The sequence below is a fragment of the Podarcis tiliguerta genome (assembly GCF_965153285.1).
Source record: "Podarcis tiliguerta genome assembly, chromosome: 9".
Taxonomy (NCBI): domain Eukaryota; kingdom Metazoa; phylum Chordata; class Lepidosauria; order Squamata; family Lacertidae; genus Podarcis; species Podarcis tiliguerta.
Genome location: NC_139542.1, coordinates 41,224,140 through 41,245,145, shown reverse-complemented (window position 1 = coordinate 41,245,145; position 21,006 = coordinate 41,224,140). Strand labels below are relative to the sequence as shown.

The 21,006-nt window shown below is 40.4% G+C and overlaps 2 long non-coding RNA genes across 2 annotated transcripts in view; both read right to left on the bottom strand.

Moving 5' to 3' along the window:
• Window positions 1–21,006, bottom strand: part of LOC310685418 — a 205,200-nt gene that overhangs the window by 27,667 nt on the left and 156,527 nt on the right. The gene's annotated exons all lie outside the window — the stretch shown is intronic.
• Window positions 482–19,876, bottom strand: LOC310685481. The gene is made up of 3 exons (XR_014515315.1): window positions 19,829–19,876; window positions 19,259–19,330; window positions 482–668 (listed from the first exon to the last, which is right to left on the bottom strand). It is a non-coding gene; the product is annotated as an uncharacterized lncRNA (long non-coding RNA).

The following is a 21,006-nucleotide window of genomic DNA, read 5'->3' as shown; positions in this document are numbered from 1 at the left end:
TGGCCCAAGGTCATGTTGTGATCTTCAACACTTAGCAGGGATTTCTTACTAGTCCTAGTCTGATACTCCATCCACTGTACCCCAAAGGCTCTTACCTACTTTTTATAGCATCCTTCCTGGGGGTTGGGGTGTCTGTGTGTTTGGGATATGCAGCAGTCTAATATACTAGATGCACCGAAATACTTCTGTCACATCTCTTGAAATATTTCCAAAGGCTAGTTGCTCCAGATATATGACACTGCATTTGAAGCATTGTTTTGAGACAAGGCACAACTGTTAAATGAAAATGATTATGATGATGTACATGAACCTTAATAGCAAGAAGAATGGATTTCTTTTTTCACTTGCACATTCTAAATGAAGGTCACCTTAGTGTTAAACTATGTGATTTTATTGCTCTGTTAAACATTATTTGTAGAATCATATAATAAATCATGCCAGAGGCATCCTATAAATGACGCTGATAATTCCCCAAACGATAAAATCAAAATGTTCTGAAAATTATGTGATTTATTTTCCCATCTCACTGTTGAAGGAACAAGCCACCAATCTTCCACCACTGAAGCACAAATGAAGAAGTGTGCATCTTATAAATGTTCAATTAATTTTCGGTTAGTTAGCTTTCACTTTCTATACTTAATCTTCTTAATGTCGGCATATTTTAAAACCTACAGTAGTGGAGAAAGATACAAGAAACGAAATAGTATCCTTTCAGAATGCTTTTTATCATGCCTCCCTTATTGGAAAACCCAACAAATATTAACAACACTGACAATAGTAATTTTGCAGTGGCTAGGAGAAAAGTCCACTCTTAGACACGTGTACAAGATAAGAGCACCACAGTTATTAAAAGAATTCACCAGTACCTAGAGTGAATGTGATTCATATATTTCTCCAATTGCTAAATGGAGTGGTATGTTAGAAGAATTTAAATGAACAAAACTTCATCATGGCAAAAACAAAATGCATGTTTCTATGGAATGGGGGGGGGGAATATTTGAGCCTCTTTAAAATAGTTACACCATTAAATATTTTTAGCATGGTGCTTTGAGGCACAGCTGCACCATGTTAGAATTATGCCTGTTAATTTTGCCTGCTACATTCTAATCAGCTCCTAAACCAAATAGTGATAAAAAAAAGATGAGGTCTGTTTCATACATGCAAGCATACTGCTTTGGGCTTGCATGCTCTCCTCCCCTCTCCTTGTCTAGTGCAGATGCAGCCATGAGGAGATCAGAAGCTTCCACTTCCAACTTAGATTAACCATGGTTTAGCATTACTTCATAACCCTAAATGGTGGCGAATCTGAGCTATGTTTGGTTGAAACACACCAGCTTCTTAAATTATGGTTTGAAGTTGGCTTGCTTCAACACGTCATAGTTAAGGCTGGTCAGTTTGTTGGGTTCATATGACACAATAAGCTATGGTTAAACTAAAACATAAGGAAATGTTTCTGAACTCTTTCACATGGCTAATGTGTGGCTATGAAGCACAGCAACAAGAAACACTATCCTCTGAGACATAAGCCACATGGTAAGGCTGTCAATGAATACTAGTCATAATGGCCAGGTTTTCTCTCTACTTTCAGAAGCAGCATGTCTCCAAATACCAGTTGCTAGAAACCACAGAGGGGTGAATGCTGTTGCACTTAGGTCTTTCTTGTGGGCTTTCCCATTTGCATCTACTTGGCTGCTGTAAGAACAGGATGCTGAATTAGGCCTTTTGCCTTGATCCAGCAGAGCTGTTCTTCTGTTCTTACTAATTCATATTTTGCTTGTGGAAGCAACACAAACATGATGGTTGTGATCAATTAATTGTTTATACTAGGAAGAAAATATTGGTATCGCTGGTAACCAGCAATAATAGTAATAATAATAATTTATTATTTGTACCCCACCCATCAGGCTGGGTTTCCCCAGGCACTTTGGGCAGCTTCCACAAAGACCTAAAATACACTAATATACACTAACCATATTGCCTACACCATCCTGCTCTTAGCCAGAGGCAATGAGGTTTGTACTGGTGAAAATGGTATCACTGGATTCCAGTGCTGGGTTCCATAAATTAACTTGCTGGATTTCTAGCTTCCCCTTCCAAGTGTGCATCTATGTTTGTTTGTCAGGTTTTACATCGCATTGTAAATGATTTTATAATTATGTGGCACTGTGTGCCTTGGTTTCTTTTCTTCACAAGGCAAAGTTGCCAAGCCTGTAGCATTGGAAGCATCATGCCAAGTTTGCAAAGTTAGAAGTGAATCCCAACACCTGTTCTCCCAAAGAATTCAGAAGTGTTAATCTTATGTGAAAAGACACTTTTTGGAATCAAAACCCATACAGAGAATAAATTAGCAGATTTTCAGTATAAACCGTCACAAAGCTGTTCATCGTCTTCACTCTGCTCAGATGATTAGGCCCTAGTATCAAGCACCATAAAAATAAATGGTGATTATAAAAACATAAATTATTTTAGGGATGTGAATTGTAGGCTGTGATCCAGAGGTTCCTATGCCAAACTCAGCATGTAAATAAGGCCCTTGGAGTATTATTTCTCTTAATACTGCACAACCTTTGACAGCTCAGGGGAGTTTCAAAAGTAGGGTGTGCTTTTTACAAGCCCAACTAAAGAAGCAATCCTATACATATCTACTGAGAAATAAGTTCCAGTGGATAGAGTAGGACCTACTCCTAGGTAAATGTGCACACTTTTGCAACCCAAACATGAAACCTGTGAACTCTGGAGCTTCTAAATAGACCCTGAACTAAAATGAAATTTAGACCTTTACTATGTAAAGCATTTAGAGATTTTACATAAGTGAAGAAGAAGACGACAAATGTCATCAAATAAATAAATACCGTAATTAAAAACTGGGAGAAATAACTGGGCTAAGGCTCAGCTTCATTGCTCTAATCATGCAAATGAGCCCGCACTGTTGCAATAATCTCTGTCGGATAAGAAGCTCTATAAATCCCCCCAATGTATTTCTTGTGACCAAAGCAATGGAAAGAAGATGTGACACAAGGTGAAGTGGGTTTAAACATAGAGCCCTTTTATTCAAATTATAACTGAGGATCAGCTAGATGACACTCTGTGCAAAGCATCTAATAAACTGTCAATTGGGGCAAACTCTAACCTTGCTCTGAAGAAAGGGGGGCACCAGCTCCATCCCTCCCTCTTATGCCCCATGCATTTGGGTAAACAGAGAGGCCTTCCTGATCCATCCTCTCCAGGCCAGGGGCCTCACAAGTTGACTCCAAAAGCAATCCTTACTATATCAACAGGCTCCACAGGCAACTCTCAGGACTCACATTTCACCCCAAAGGCACCCAAGGGTGCTCACTTAAACTTACCCTTCCTGTTGGATTCCCACACATACCTGCCAAAATGTGGCCTAACTGACCTATTTAACAGCAACCCTCACTAATGAAACCAACAAATGAACAGAAACTGTGCAGAGTAGGTGGAGAAAAACTTTAAAAAACTCAGTGACACACTGCTTAGCAGGCAGAAAATTCTTACTCTGCTCCTAAGGCGACTGGTTTAGAAATCTACTGCTGTTATGCATTTGTGCACAATGTGTCTGTCTCAAGCTTATTTCACAGTGCTCTTTTCCACATTTTGGACACTGGTGACCAGACACAATCCCAGCCTTTTGTGCTAAAGGGTCTACTCTTCAGCCTCAAGGGATAGCTGTATAGCTATGCTTTATTATGAGTGGAGAGTGTTTAGCATCCTGCGAAATCTGATGCAATAACTTAGCGGCTTTTGTGGCAGGTGATGCATAGCAGAGCATTGTGCCAGTTGTGAGTGCATCTTTTGCCGTTTAAAGTATAGCGGGTGCTTTTGCAGCTGAAGTTGATCCATAGGATTAGGCTGCCTGAAATACAATCACAAGGTGGATAAGATATGATTTACAAACTATAAAACTATGTTAAAGTTGTGATACAATGTCATGATGTTTGATCAGCTGAAGGCAGATCATTGCTAATAATGTGTCTGAGTTTTCTTTTGAAATGATTACACTGTGACAGCTAGGCAGAACCTCTAACCTTGTTCTGCACCTTTCTAAAGGAATTTCCAGGCAGATTGACTACAGTAATTTATAGTGCACACAATTGCAACCTTCATCTGTGGGGGAAAGTATTTGGAGTTTGACGTGAAGGGTGGGGAAAATGTGACAGCAAGGAAAGGCAATTTTATTTTCCTTTCATAATGGCAAGATAAGCTTGGAAGCAAACTGATTATGCATATAGGTCCCTTTCCATTGTTTTTTTCAAATGTTACAAACGTGTGAGAGTAAGCTAAAGTAAAACCAAATGTTCATTTGCTGCTGGCCATAAGGTTCACTTGAAATAAGTCTAGACCAGTGGTTCCCAACCTTTTTTTGACCATGCCCCACCTAAGAATCTCTAAAATCCTGATGCCCCCCACTGTGACATATAATTCTTATTATTCAAAAGGTGAACTCCTATTCATGTGGAGGAAGCCTAAAAGGCCATTAACTTAGTCTAAACAAGCTTCCAAATTGCCCCCTTAAAAATCAAATTGCCTTCCTGTGGGGCTTGTGCCTCACTTTGGGAACCACGGGTCTAAACCATTCTGGTGTAGAGAAATGGCTAGTGAGAGATAATGTGATAGAAGTAGCTAGAGGAGGTGGAGAGGACAGAGATTGAAGGGAGACCTGGGAGTGGAGGGGGGCCTTTTCCCCATCCTTTGTACCCTCTGGGAAACTCAACAAACCTTCTGTACTTGTAACTGGGTGTGGAGAGTTCAGCTGAATGGAACACAGCATGAGGACATACCACCCACCCCTGCCTATAACAAGCAAGTCTAGAGTGAGAGACTTGGATGCTATCTGCTGTTTCCAGGAACTCTTCTCGTTGTGAGATTTTTGTAGGTGAGCTGAGAGTTTGTTTGGACCCTGTGTGAGAACCCAGAGGCTGAGAGGGAGGGTGTGCCAGAAGGAAAATAATTGATTTTTAGATATTAGTAACTTTGCATTTATGTATCATTGGTGTATTTTTATAATATTTTGTTTAAGTTGTCTGCTGTTGCTCCAGTTTTCTGTACAACCACTTAGAGATAGTTTTAATATATTAGGCAGTATAGAAATTAAATAATCAATGATGTTTATAAAATTATGCCTGGGGTGCAGAAAGAAGACAGAGGAAAGTTATTCTGTCTCTCTCAGCACACTAGAATTCATGGATATAAAGTGAAGCTGAATGCTGGAAAATTCAGGACAGGTAAAAGAAAGTACTTCTTCATATAGCACATAGTTAAACTATGGAACTTGTTCCTACAGGAGACAGTGATGGCAACCAACTTGGATGGCAGTAGAAGAGGATTGGAGAAATTTATGGAAGAGAAGACTATCAATGGTTACTAGCCTTGATAGCTATGTCCTGACTCCAAAATCAGAGGACACAGTGCTCTGAATATCAGTTGCTGGAAAGCACAAGAGGGAAGAGTTCTCTTGTGTTCAGGTCCTGCTTAAGGGTTTGGCATCTGGGTGGCCACCATGAGAGCAGAATGCCTGATCCAGCAAGCTCTTTTTGTGTTCTGAACCACTTCTGACACACCCAGCTCAGACCCTCCAAGTGTCCCTATTTTCCAAGGATGTCCCTGATTTAGAGAAGCCGTCATGGTTTCTGTTTTGATCCCAGCATGTCCCACTTTTCTTGAGGATGTCCCTATTTTCATTGGAAAAATGTTGTAGGTATGGAGTTATCCAACCCCTAAGCCATCTGAAGGCAATCCTGTATAGGGAAGTTTTTTTTAAAAAGTTTTATGTTTTATTATGTTTTTATATATGTTGGAAGCTGCCCAGAGTGGCTGGGGCAACCCAGTAAGATGTGTGCGGTATAAATAGTAAGATTATCATTATGGAATGGGACGTCCCTATTTTCATCGGGTATGCCAGCTGAATACTGTTCCACTGGCTGCAGGAAGACCTCCTTGGTTTGGATGCTTGCCTAGGGCTGCAAAAATGGAACAGGAGAGTGTTGCCAAGCAACTGGCAGGACACAGTTTGTAGCTGGTGGGCAGCATTCAGCTTAGTGGGTCCCCAGTTGTGCAATCCAGAGCAGTACAAATCTTCAGACTTTATCTGTGGTTGAAGATTACATTATATAAAGCAGGAGTGGGGAACCTCTGGGTATTGCAAGACTACAGCTCTGACCATTCCTGATCATTAGTCATGCTGACTAAGGAGGCTGATTGGTGCTGAGCTCCATCAACATCTGAAGGACCACAGGTTCCCCACCCCAGTATAAAGGAGCACATAGGCCACAATCAGGCACACAGTCAAGTGTGCTTAAAGCCATAAATTTCACATTAAGCACACTGCCGTGGCAGCGTGAAATCAGAGCTGAACCGTAGTCAAGTTGAAAATTGTGAGCATATAAATTACAAGGCTTATTCTGAAAGTCAAGTTCAGCCCCAGCATATATTCATATATCTGGAAAATGCTGAGAATGCATCTACTTATACAACCCACTTAAAACTATGTATGCATCTCCTAAACGTTTGGTAAAATTCATATACCTATATGGCAAATTCTAGATTTGTGAGATGCATGTGAATATGATTCGCTTTGTGTTTGCAATAAATTATAGAATTGGAATGGAAAAGGAGAAAAAATATGTATATGGATAGCTAACCAAATAAAGTGTTAATATCTGAATTCCATACAAGACCCTAAGCAACACAAACAAAGCAGGGGAATAATTCTAATAAGGCACGTGGGAATCTGTGACCCTCCATTGGTTGTTGGGTTTCAGTTTTCACTAGTCCCAGCCAGCATGGCCAGTGGATAGGCATAATGGGAGTTTTATTCAAACAATCTCTGGAAAGCTACAGTTTTCCCACCCTTTTAGTTAGGGAAGCAAGCTATCCAGACACTAACTCAACTGGGCTTACAAGAGAGCAGCGGCGTAGCGTGGGTTGTCAGCACCCGGGGCAAGGCAAGTAATTTGCGCCCCCTAACCCGTAGATTTGCGCCCCCTAACCCGTGGATTTGCGCCCCTTAACCCTAACCCCCAGATGTTGCACCCGGTGCGGCCGGGCCCCCCTGCACCCCCCAGGCTACGCCACTGCAAGAGAGGCATTAAGTGCAGATTGTATCAAGGTATGAACACCAAGCTAGTTGTTGAACACGGAACCCTTATTCATACGTGATACAGCAACCACATTGCTCCCTATTTTTGAAGCATGGGATCACCATCCATATGAATGCAGCATTTTTCTCAATGGCAGTGCAAACATCTTAAAAGTAAGATTTGCATTTATTTGGGGGGAAGAATCCAATAGGCATAGGAAACTACATCGCATCACAAGCTTACCACACAATCGCAGCCTCCACGTGAAGCAACACAGAAGAGCTGCCTCAGTGGGAGAGATGGGAAGCAAGGTTCATTCTACCCATTCTGCTGACGGACCTGCTCCATCAGACGCCCCCCGCCTCTGAACAGTTTCCATTCCATGCTAGTCCTTAAGAACTACTACTTAATTTTTCCTCATCCCTCCCTGGTCGCTTTCCGTTCTGTGCCATGTCCTTTAGATTGTAAACCTGCAGGGCAATTTTAACTGATTACGTGTAACGCCACTTTGGGAGACTTTGCAGCTGAAGACCAAGGTACAAATGTTATAAAGAAATAATAAAAAATAAGCCGTTTAATAAATAATGAAGGTTTAGACCTGCTTTAGTCCTACCTCTTGTTTGTTGCATTTTATATGAATATATTTGGTGAATTTGGTCTTGTGAGTTTATGGTGTCCCAATCCTGATTTCTCTGCACCAGCATTAATATTTGAAGGAATGCTTTTATGGGCACTTGGTATTAACATGTTCTAGCTTAGGATTTAATGCTTACACTGTTTCACTTCCAGAAGTTCATATCGTCTCTTGCAGAGGAGGCAATTATTTAATGTTTCTGTTAGGATAGCTCTGAGTCACTGCCCTGAATTCTTTATCTGTCTTTAATAGCTTTTTTATAGGCATTTGTGCCATAAATTATCTTAACTGTTCTGTTTGGCCCTCTATCCTTTGTTAAGAATTATTATTGTGGAGCTTGCTTTTAAGTTTTATTGCTTATTCTCTAGCCTCCCTACAGCCTTTTAAGAATCATTGGATCCCATTCTCTTAAGGAGGACTGCATGGGCAGCTGCTTTTCTCTGAGATTCCATTTTGATATATTAAGCTTCAATTGGAAAGTAAAATATTAGTCCGAGGCAAAATGTACGGTATATTATTTCTCAGAATCAACTTACTTTTCCCAGTTGGAAGAGGGCCATTTTATTGTGGTGCCAAGTGGCAGGATGTGATATTCTTGGTTCCCTTTCTGTCCCTACCTTCTTCCAAGAAATTCAAGGTACTGTGCTTTATGGGTTTCCCCACACTTTATGCTTGTTATGGCCTTGTAGGTTAGGATGACATTTTCCCCACTGCATTTTGTTGGCACCTCTACCAATAAGCACCTCTTCCTGCATACATCAACACAATTTCTTGCTGCAGGGGTGGGGAAACTGGCCCTCCAGATGTTGTCGGACTACAACACCCATCTTCCCTGACCCCTGGCCATGCTGATGGTAGTTGATGTCCAACATCTGGAGGCCAAAGGATCCCCATCCTTATTTTACAGTGAACAATATGAGAAGTTAAGCAAGGCAATAAAAATGGCCAACTCATACTCCCTTACACCAATATAAGCTGGTCCAAGCACTGCATTACATATTACTCCTTTGTTCCTTCATTGACTTTCTATTCATTAGAGTGTTGTTTCAGTGCAAAGTTATGCCACTTGAGGCATACCTACAGAGAAAAATATTCAAAGTGCTATTAGGACCAGAAGTCAATGTGGCTGTAGAATGATTACAGAAGAGAACTGAGGGCTGGGAAGGCTCTGAATGCTAATCCTTACTCTGAACCACTCGTTCATTCTATTACCTTGAGCAAAGAAGCACTATACTAGAGGGGAAAACATGTTGAATAGGAGTGGGATTTCATTAGGTAAATAAATTGCACACAGTAACCAAACAAACAAGTAGTGTTGGATTGGTACTGAAATACAGCTAACCTGGACAGTGCATCAAAATTACCTTGGGGTAATCAGGAAACAGGCTTCATTTACTTCTCTGAAAAACACACAGTGGCACTTCAAGTGCCTAGAGATGTAGTCTTAAAATTGACTGGCTTGTGTGTGTGGTGGAATTCTTCCTGAGAACTGTTTGTTTTCCACTAGCCTCATGGCAATAGCTGGAAACATGTGGAAGAAGCAAACAAACGTACAATTTCTAAGTTAGATATTTAGCAGAAACACTTTGGTAGGAACTTTCCGTATTCAACACTCCATGACTTGAACCAGGCTATATGGGAACCTTTACTAGGCTAGATTGTGTTGAAAGGGGACTCTATGGTACTATGTACACATGCATTCCCTCCAGTACCAACACACTTAAACTTTACTCCATGCCATTCACATACTGCAGCCTTTCCTAATCTAGCTACTATGGCCAATGGTCGGGAGTGATGAGAATTATAGTCCAAATCATTGGGTGGGTACAAAGTTGTTGGAGGCTAACTTGTAGATGCATTTTGCTGTCTGTCGACATATACCCTGAGGGCTTATCCACACATACCTTTTGCCCCAATCTTTCCAGGACCAGGTCTGTGCTGAAAAGTTCTGTATCTGAAAATAGCATGTATTTGTTTGTTTGTTTGTTTGGTTGGTTGGTTCTTTTGCTTCCTCAGAGCCTTTCCCATGAAAACCCTCTCTTTAGCGTTCAACTGGAACAAATATTAATTAGGGGTTTCCATGGATTGCCATTTGCCCCAACTGAGCTTTAAAGAGTGGGTTTTCCTGGGAAAGCGCCAGAGCAAAAAACAAAGCAAGGCACTTGGCCACAGAGCTTTAACGTACCTGGAAACAGCAGAAGAAAGGTAAGTGTGGATCTGAGAGACAGAACTAGTTGATACATATTTTTACCAGCAGCTGGCAACTACTCCTCCATCAGGTTCATGTGCAAATATGTTGTAGGAACAATGAGGACAAAGGCCATAGGTTCAGAGAATGCCCAACTCGTTTGTGCCACCGAACAAATGTTAACAGAATCAATGTTAAAATATAAATGAAATGATCTGATTGACTAAACAGGTTTAAGAGCCTTGTTGAAATCTGAAATTAGGTGATTATACTCACTCTAATTTTGTCATGCTTCCATGGCAGCCATTTTGAGTTATGCCAGATCTCCATGGCAGCCATGTTGTATATGGCACCCACGGGTGCTCTTTCAAATCTGAAATTTGCTCACCGGTCCAAAAAGGTTGACGACATGAGCACTAATAAGTATACCTTTTGTTTCTGTTTGTTTCTCAACATACCTAGGAAAAGCCCATAGGCACATACATTCTGTAATCTGAAAGACAGAGAAAGTAGCTACAGTAGTGGCTTACAGCCATTAGCTCCACATTGAGAAGGCAAATAATGGAAGAAACAAGATGCAGATCAAAAGCCAGATTAGGGTTAAAGCAGTATAAGATGCAAAGCTATATTGTAAATCAGTATAAGATACAAAGTCTCAAACTCCTTTGCAGTAAGATCACAGCAAGGAAACGTTGTTCGAATGCAAACCTATTGTTCAGTGAAAGTATGTTTTCCAGTTGAACTGTCTAATCATAGGATCCTCATTATCCTCTTGAGACTGAGAAAGAAATGGAAAGGTGCCAATTTCAGCAATTTGATAATAGCATGTGTAATTTTTGAAAATGCAAATCACAGGCTACTTATGGTGATGTCTCAATGGTTTTTCTTCAAGGCCAGTTTAAAACATGAGTTTAATCAGCAGTAGTGGTTGTGGCAGAACTGCAAATGACGGCTGGAAGCAACCATTTTAATTTCCCACAATGTCCCAGAGCGAGCATTAAGTAAAGTGGCATTGTGGGAAATTCAGAAAAGACTGAGAGATCCAGCCACTCAGACAGATCCAGCTTGGTGGGCCCTACTGTCTCCATGATGCTCCCCTTAAATCTCTCTGGATCCAGCCCCAGAGTGAAAACCCAATATGAGGACCATTCCTACAAAAAACAAGGGTAGATTGTATACACTGTATAAACTGCCATTTGCTAAAATTATGTGAGTTGTTAATTTTGCTGCCAATAAAAAGGTTGTGATTTTTCAAAATTTTGAAAAAAAATTAGAACAAGGTTCATCATAGTCAATTAAGTGTTTAAAGTTGGGCCTAGAGCAAACATTGTACCTGTTCTTTTGCTTTAAAGTGAAGCATTAGGAAGTTGCTTCTGCAGTGATCAGGAATCCAGTTTAATATTTCACTTTATTGCACTAAATATATATAAAAATAGAATATGAATCAGCACGCCAGAAACCCACAACAATAGTGCTGCTCCTGTTTCTCAAAGCAGAACTCCAGGGCTGTTACAGAAGTTTTCTATTTGACTGGCAATGGTGGGATCAGATTTGTGACATTCAAACTGGATCAGTTCAACATATGTTGAACACAAGCCACCCTTGTCCCTAGACTCGTAGGCCTGCTGCTACTTCCATAGCTGCTCCTGCTCTGATCCAAGTACTTGAAAAGATTTGTGGTGATGATAAGGAAAACACTGTAAGGAAGAATAACATGAGTGGGCATTTTACATGTATTCCAATCAGTGTAGAAGCAAGTATAGAAGCACCGTAGCAGTCTAACAGTAAGAAGTCATGTACAGTATTTGACATGGGTTGAGCATACATATATATATATTAACAGAATTTGCACTTTATCCAGCATTGCACTTTTTTGCTGTTTCTGTTGTAGAATTGTTGTATTACATCCAACCTTAAGTACTGTGCATCGTCATATATATACGGTAATATATCACAACCTTAAATGGGACATGCATATTGTCAAAATACAAAATGATCATAATATGATGGCGGTTTCTCTAAGACATTTGAGATTAACTTTCCCTAACCTTTCACTTGTTATTAGAGCATATATTAATGTATTCATTTTTTAAAAAAATTATTGTCTTGGATCCTAACACTTATTCTACCTATCAAATGGTTTAACACTTGCAAAGCAGGGTTTTCTCAGCTCCCAAAATTCAAATTTTGTGTTGGTAGGACTGCAGATAAAGGGGGATATGTGTAAATCAACCATTCCTATGTGAGCAGAAGTACCTCTTATTCATGCAAAAGAATCTTAAGATCCAAGCCAATGAATAGAACTGGTGGAGAGTTAAAGAAAATAAGGGGGGGGGGGCAGGAGCAGAAAGATACACACCAAGTCCTGCAGCTGCTTTGTAAAGATGACATTTGTAGAGCTGGCTATATGTACATTTTTGACCCTTCAGCAGTTCTGCTAGTGCAGCATGATCATTTGATTAGACTACAACAACATCTTGACATATTTACACTGACCTGTTCCAGGAATACTAATGAAAAGACCAACCCTATTATTGTGCGCAGTGGAATATGGCATGCCTTCTGCTTGCCACTGACAAAAGCCTGCAAAAGAAGTGCTTGTCAAATGCGTTGCTGAGAAATAAGAAAAGCAAATAAAAGCTGTGGTTTCCATTCAAAAATAAAAACACCTTTCCCTTCTCCAAATTCATTTTCTTTCTTAGAGAAATGATACTCCAGTGACAGCAGATGCCTCTGAAGTATGGGAAGTTTTTGAAACCATTTATTCTCAAATGGTGCTCTCAGCAGAATCATCAACATGAAAGCTCTGCCATCCTTTGACAAGTGCATAGCTACCATGGAACCTGACAATTAGCCCAATTAGCTAAAACAAGGGATTTGATCCATTCATATGTAAGTTCATTTGCATGCTGCCTTTCCACACTTCAAACTATGCTCAAGATAGCTTACAACATGAAAATAACACATAACGGCAACGGAACGAAAGTAGGCATAAAACAATAAATAAAACAACAACAAATGCACAACCAAACTGAACAATTTCGACATAAATGGCAATATCTAAAACAACAACAGCAACAACTCCCACCAACAAAACCCCCAATACAACATCCCAGCCCAAGAGTCTGTTCAGCAGCCTCAGCATATGTAGCTCAAGCCAATCAGGGCCCTGCCTTCCCAGGCTAGATGAAAAAAGGCCTGCAAGGCAAGGAAGAGGTCTTCCAGGACTTACAGCCAATATGGCCCCAAGTTCTATGAATGGAAATTAACTCATGCTATGGGGCTTTCCTGCCCTCTCCTCCCCATTGCAGTTTGTAAAGCTGTAAGACTATTGTAAAGTTTTGAGACTATTCACTATCAAAATTCAGAAATGAGGCTTTTCAAGAAAATTTGAGGGAGTGAGAAAATAATTTTAGTTGTGAAACAAAACAGAAATCAATTTACCAAAGTGAAAATGAGTTTAAATGAAGTCATGTTGCATTAATGTATTGCACTGTCTACAAAAAGACCTTAAAAGAAGAGAGCAATCGCATAATTACTTCCTAATGGATTGGACCCTAAAAGTGGTAGTAAGGCTTCCGTCATCACAAAGGAGCAATTTTCAGTGACTCACCCATTTTCCTGCAGCCCTTTCACAACCTCCATATCTGCTCCACAGGTTTGAGGGAGGCATCTAAAAGCACTTTTAGTGGGGCATGGCAGGAGCGCCAACTTGAAGAAAATATTGTGGGAGCCCATAATACAGTGCACACACACCATTTGAATGGGAATATCCATCAACTTTGTGGGGGCCCAGCCCCCTCAAATATTTTATTGTAGAAGCCAAAGCCCCCACAGCCCCTGGGAATTGACTCCTATGAGGCATGGGATGGCTACAGGGGAGGGGAGAATCACTGAAAACTGCTTCCTCCCTGTTTTGCTTTCAGAAGCTTTACAGTAAGCTGAGTGACACCATTTGATACAACCAAATACTGATAAATTTTCAAAAAGAAAAAGGTATAACACCCTCTAAGGGAAAATTAAAGTGACAGCATCTCCATGGAAGCCAAACATATATAGAAAGGACATCACAATCAATGAAATAATTACTTCATGTGAACTATTTGGTGAAAAGATCAATAAGTCTGTTGATCTTAATGACATTGTTTTAATTATAAATCAAGTCAGAGCTGAAGAACAGAATAGAAAGTGACATGTAAATGAGGAACAATGTCAGAGCTGACATTATCAGCAAGGTGGAAAGACAGACCAGAATGCGATGCACTCCGATAACAAAGATAATACATTATAGTTTATTAACAGCATTAATGAGTCATGCAGCATCCTGTCATCAGTCAGGCAATGACCCTGGCAGAGATTAACGCATCCTTACTTGACATCTGGCTATTTATGTGTGCATCTCTTTCTCACAGATTGAAGTCACAAATCATCCTGTTCACTGTACTGAGACTACTTGCAAGTAAGTAATTATAGATCAGCAGTCCAAGAAAAAACATTGAGACAGATTTTAACCCACTTTCTCATGCTATCTGTGTACTCTTGGTTTACACGAGGCAGGATCAGGTTGTGTAACACTGCAATTATTCCTCAAGTAATCCCGATGGAAGAATATGTAGTAAAAATCACCAGAAACATGTGAATTCTGCAAGCAGAAGACTTTTCACATGCCTAGAATGTCAGCATGTTCAGACCTATGTGGGGAAAGCCACCACCCAATAGCAGGAATGTTTGGCTATCACTGACCTCACTGTTTCTGATGCTTATCTTCTACGTTTTCCCCCTTTATGTGTAAATTTGTATAGGCAAAAATGTGTCAATGCTTCTTTCCAAGCACCAGTATGCAGAGTCTTAGCTAAATATTTGACTAGCTATAATTCACTGGCTCAGCCACACACAGGAGCATGTGTACATATAACTGCTTCCATGTGATTTCAATAATGGAGAATAGTGTTATCAAAGTTAGCATCAAAGCTTTTTGGAAAATGGAGACAATCTAGCTATATGATTCCACAGATTCAAAGGTGCAAATTTTCCTGTCAGAAGAAGCTCAAAGGGTATGAAGCAAGTAATTGAGAGACCCAGACTAAACCCAATCAGTTTATGATGTGTTACCTGAGGGCTATTATGCTGTAAACCACTAGCTGCATGGGATGAATACAGATGTTCTCTTATAGGTGGAGAAGTCAAATCACTTCTCATACATTCTCACTTTAGAAGTGAGATGGAAGCATGATGAAAACTGATGGAAAGTCTTTGCATCCCTACCAGTTTTCTCTTTTACACTAAAGTGCAAAAAGTATAAAGCAAAAATGGTGGAACAAGTACAATTCATCATCAAACCAATTCTTATTTTTGTACAGCAATGACGCTTCTTGGACAATATTGTACAGTTTTACTGCTCTAAATCATCCACAGTCTGCTGTAGTGTATCTAAATTGGGAACTGGTAGGAGTGCTCTGTAGCTTACAATGGGTGCTTTTTGTTTCCTGTTGATCTGGCACAGCTTGCTTTGCAGAACATCTGAAAGTGTCTTGCTAAACATATTCCTTCTTCTCAAGCAATCTCTGACAGCATATGGCACTCTGATTATACCCAGATTAACTTAGTCATGCAAATAACTTACTCTTTATTTTGGCAGGAGTTAAACATAACTACAGTGGTACCTCAGGTTAAGTACTTAATTCGTTCTGGAGGTCCATACTTAACCTGAAACTGTTCTTAACCTGAAGCACCACTTTAGCTAATGAGGCCTCCTGCTGCCGCCGCACCGCTGGAGCATTATTTCTGTTCTCATCCTGAAGCAAAGTTCTTAACCTGAAGCACTATTTCTGGGTTAGCGGAGTCTGTAACCTGAAGTGTATGTAACCTGAAGCGTATGTAACCTGAGGTACCACTGTACCAGTAACTATGCTCCCCTCTTTTCCAAGGAATGAGAAGTTCCAGGGACTATGCTATACATTTTGTAGCAAAATCCTATTGTCACACAATTCCTCATGCCCCAATGCTCCAGAAAAAATATTTTGAGGCACACAAGCAGCTGTTGGGGAAAGAAGAATCAGTGAAAGTTGACCACTTCTGCTGGTGGGAGTGCCCCATAAATAGAAGACTGCTGTATCTGACACCCAATCTGGCAAGCACTCATCTTGGATCCCATCACTATAGGAAATTATCTATTCAGGAGACTACCACAGCCAATGAAGGAACTAACATTAACACCGTTTTTTGTCAGATCCCAGACTCTAATCAGACAATACCTTCAGGCAAAGCCATGTTGATGGGTTCTTTCACAGTAATCAGTCACACAAAGCCAGAAACCAATATTAAAGAATTAGAAGAACTCACAGGCTAAGTGATGATCTACTTTTTCACTTATATTTCTCCTTCCTAATTTGTTAATGTTGTCCTTGAATATGTATGGTGGTTTTTTAAAAAAAGGATCAATAAAAGCTGCAACAAACAAGCCATAAAGAACCAATCTGTACTATTTATTGGGCAAGCTTTACACTTGAGCTGAATGTTAAAAACATTAATTTGTCTGCTACAGGAAAAATTGAATTACTTCCAGTCTCATTTGCCAAGCCTTGAAAATTGAGAACGATGTATGTCTGCCTGCACATATTAATAGATATGCTTCTTTTGTAGCACACACTTTTTCTTTTTTTAATCCAATAGGCCCAGTCTGATCTGGTGGACTTCTCCACTCAGACCTGGGGGAAACAAGTTATAGAACCTGGGTCAATAATTAAGAAAAACTAAGCCTCAATCAGCCTCTTAATCTGAGGTACCGCTGCCAACATTGATCCTTTCATTATTATTCAAGCAGCTCAGAGGCCTAAGATATGACTGCGATAATTACTTTCAGATTAGGGATAGTGTAGGGAGAGATTGTCATGGGGCAGAAAAGGAGCTTAAGTGAAACAGGCATACAATTCCAAGGATGCAGCCCCATGGGTGCTTACTTAGGAATAAGCTTCTCCTGGGCAAACATGGATGGGACTGGGTTGCATTGGCAGAGGGAATGTTTTGCTGCCCTGGAAACAAAAGATTCATTCAACCCACTTTCGACACACTTTAGATTGTCTGTTTTCAGACAAACAAACAAATGCAAAGGCTGAACTCCACATTATCTAGCTGTGTCAGAATAGCTTATGGCAGGGGTAGCCTTGCCACCTCTTACTCACCTGTGTACCATGAGTGAGCCTATCCCAGGGTGGGGCATAATAAGCCAGACATTTGACCAAACTGCGGGAGGCAGTGGAAGACAGGAGTGTCTGGCGTGCTCTGGTCCATGGGGTCACGAAGAGTCGGACACGACTAAACGACTAAACCACAACAACAACAAAGCCTAGTTCTACCCAGCTGGCTACCTTTTTGTTGAGGGAGGCCTTTATGACTCACTAACTCCTGGAGCCCCAGGTCTTTAGAAATGTGCAAGCCTCATCTGCTTTCCCCACCAGCATCACACAGCACTTTATGACAAGTCTAGGGATCCTCCTTTCATCATACAGCTGCCTCAGCATGCTTGCCAATATTTAACTTTTCCTCTAATTGTTCACGCTGCCCTATAGCTTTGATCAACTTATTTAACTGATCTCCACCCAGGCCAATATTTCCAGAACCCTTCTAGAAGCTGTGCAGAGTTGGCCAAAGGGGATGGGGAATCAACCGGGGTAGTCAGACCAATGAGGGATTTCTAGCTATGTGCAGGATTGGGATCCCTTGAGGCTGAGGGTTCCCAAGTTATTAGTATAAATTGTTAATGGAGAAAAAGGAGTATAAATATATATATATGAATTGCCATTGTTCAATGGGTGATGAAGCCCAGTGCTGAGGCATCATCAGCATAATCTTTTCCTGGATTGTTCCCAATTTGTCTGGTTGTGGGGTAGATCAGTGCAGAAGCATTATCATCTTCATTTGTATCACCATAATTTTTAATCATATTTTCCCTTATTGTTCCCTGATCATTTTCTGTGGGGTGGACACAGTTATCATTATTATCATCACCTTTTCTTCCTGCCTGACCTAGAGTAGGGATTGTTGAGGAGTGGGGAGCACACTGCAAACACAGAAACATATTCTCATATACCCCTGATTTTTACATAGACATATTTATTTAGGTGAGTAGATAGCCCCCCACAAGGGCCCCCCACATCATAAATCTTCCACTGAATTAGGCTAATAGAGGGCTCCCACATGACCAGCAAAACATATAGGATAGGAGGGTACAAAGTTCTGAAAAGGGCCAGGTTAGGGTGGGCTGGACTTAAAAGAGTAGTGACCTGGCACCATGTCAGCCAATGTGCCAATGTAATGTGTGCCCACATACCACACCAATGCTTCATTTTCTACAGGACTGGACACAATGTCTCCTTCCAGTCCATTTGCCTAACCAGGTGCAAGGGAAGGGATATTAAGATAGGAATACACCGGCCTGCTAGAAACCATACCAAGATGCCATTAGGAGCATGAAAGTCTAGAAGGAGAGAGGCAGAGGCAGAATGTCCCCATACCATCTACAATTACCGGTAAGTTATTGCATTTCTTGAGTAATAGGAAATGTCTTTCTTGGCTCTCAAGAGAAGTCTCAGTATTATCACAATGATAATTGTGGATTTCCAAACAACAAGTCATGGCTCCTTATTTGAAAGATAAGCTTCCATGTAACTTTGATTTTTGTACCAGAAAAAAAGGATTTTCACCAAGAAAACATGATTTTATCAAGTTTTCAATTGGACATGTCTACTAGCTGGCTTAGTACTCAAAGAGTACTCAAAGGTATAAAGACACTATTCAGTACTTCCTGCGTAATAAGTTATGCATTTCCACTGCTGTTGTAATGCTGCTAACAGAAAGATATGTGAAGAGAACAACAGAAGGGATAATTTCCGAATCCGGCCAAGGAGGCTTTTATATCTGGGGGGGGGGGGACCACAAACCCATTATTAACACCATAAACATATCCATCACATTGACACACAACCCCCAAAAAACTCATTTGGATACATTCTTGGAATACTTGCTAAGGCAATGGCATTTAAATTGCCTCTGACATATTTAAAGGTAGGCTTTGGTGGGGGTATAGATAGCAAAAACCTTTTCTTTGGTATGCAACAGCAATCAAGAATTTGCACTTGCTATAAAGCATGTCAGAATAATGGATGGCATTCTCAGTAAAGAAAATTAATTTAAACAAGTCAGGTAGAAATTCATATCCTTCTTCAGTTGAAAAAAATGCAAATATACTACTTATTTATTATCTGCATGAATTAATACAGGGAGAATGCAATCCTATACAGACTTACATGAGAGTAAGTGTTATTTAATAATATCACTTACCTCTAAGTAATCATGGATAGGATCAGCTTGCAAGTATTGGGGAACCTTGCTTTCTACATTTTCTGTTCCAGCCTAGTGATAACATTGAACAAATCAGCTTCTCTGAAATTGCCTTCAAATGATTTCTCAGCTATATCACATCCGACATATTTGTGGCAATCTGATATGGTTAATGAGCACAACTATTCTTTCTACATAAATATGTCATCTCAGGGAAATTGTTATATTTGGACACAAGGATTTGTGTGCCTTCCCTTTTTAACTATTCAGGTGCTTTGTTTCTTACGTATTGGCTTCCAATAGTTTGGAATATAATATGTTAATAAGAATTCTCTTCTCTGTATTAGCACCAATAAATGATAGGATCTGTAAGGCTAATTTGATTTCTATTTCTTAATTTCTTAGTATTATTAAAAAATATTATGTGGCTTGTTTCCCCCCACATTCCCTTTTTTTAAGATAATGCACAATACTGAAAAATTTACAGGCATTTTGAGGATCAGAAATACACCAGGCATCTCAGAGGGTAGAAATACAAAGGGTGATTGGTTGGGATGGGAGTTTGTCTACCTTAACTCATTTCCTAATAGCCAGCAGCAAAAATCTAAACCAAGAAGAAGAAGAAGAAGAAGAAGAAGAAGAAGAAGAAGAAGAAGAAGAAGAAGAAGAAAAGATATGAATTCACACTTTAACAGGTGAAACAGATGCATTCAACTTCTTTTCACCATGGCTACACAAATCTAGCAATTGGTAAATCCATAGAACAGGCATCCCCAAACTTGGCACTCCAGATGTTTTGGGACTACAACTCCCATCATCCCTGACCACTGGTCCTTTTAGCTAGGGATGATGGGAGTTGTAGTCCCAAAACATCTGGAGGGCCAAGTTTGGGGATGCCTGCCATAGAAGTTGTAAAGAGCATTGCGCATTCAACTTGAAGAGCGTCTGAATCTTCCCTTTGATCAGAAACCCTGACCATGTAGGTTTCCTGAATGTGGAGACGATTCTAAACATGTTCAGCTGAACATGAGAAGAATCATCCTTCAGACCTTCCCACTCAAGGCACAAAGGTTGGAGATGGAACCAGCAGGTTTGGACATGTTTAGGGCAACAGTGGGATCCATGGCCTGGCTCCTTCTCTCTGTATTCTTTAAACACATGTTGGGAATAATATCCATTGTGCATTGGCTTGGTGACTTGCTCTGACTTGTTTTGGTTGCAGTCAAAGTATGTTCCTTCTTGCATCCTATGTACTTTTCACCAGTGGTACTCTAAAAGCACAAATAAAAATGAGCACAAAACTAAGAATCTTCTCCAATCTGGTACCCTCCAGATGCTGTGGGATTCCAACTCCTGTCATGTTTGACCATTGGCCATGATGACTGGAAGCGATGGGAGTTGGAATCCAACAATATCTGGAGGACCACAAGTCTCCCATTCCCTGCTGTATGGTTTTATATATGGTGCCCATTATCTTCAGGTTGGGTAAGGTTCACATAGTTGTTGTTGCTTACATATGTATCCTTGGGGTGGTGAAACGCCCAAATCTTTGGCTCACATGTTCATATAAAGGGCTAGACTATGTACCTGTGTGCCTATGTCATTCAGCACTTTGGAGACTGGAGGTGACAGTTCTCCTTCCGATGATAAAGCAACAAGAAAAAGAAAACATGTCTCTAGTTCTTGTAAGTGATATGCAGATTATCATGCACTTCACTGTATTGTAGACTGCCATGTCATAGTTTAAG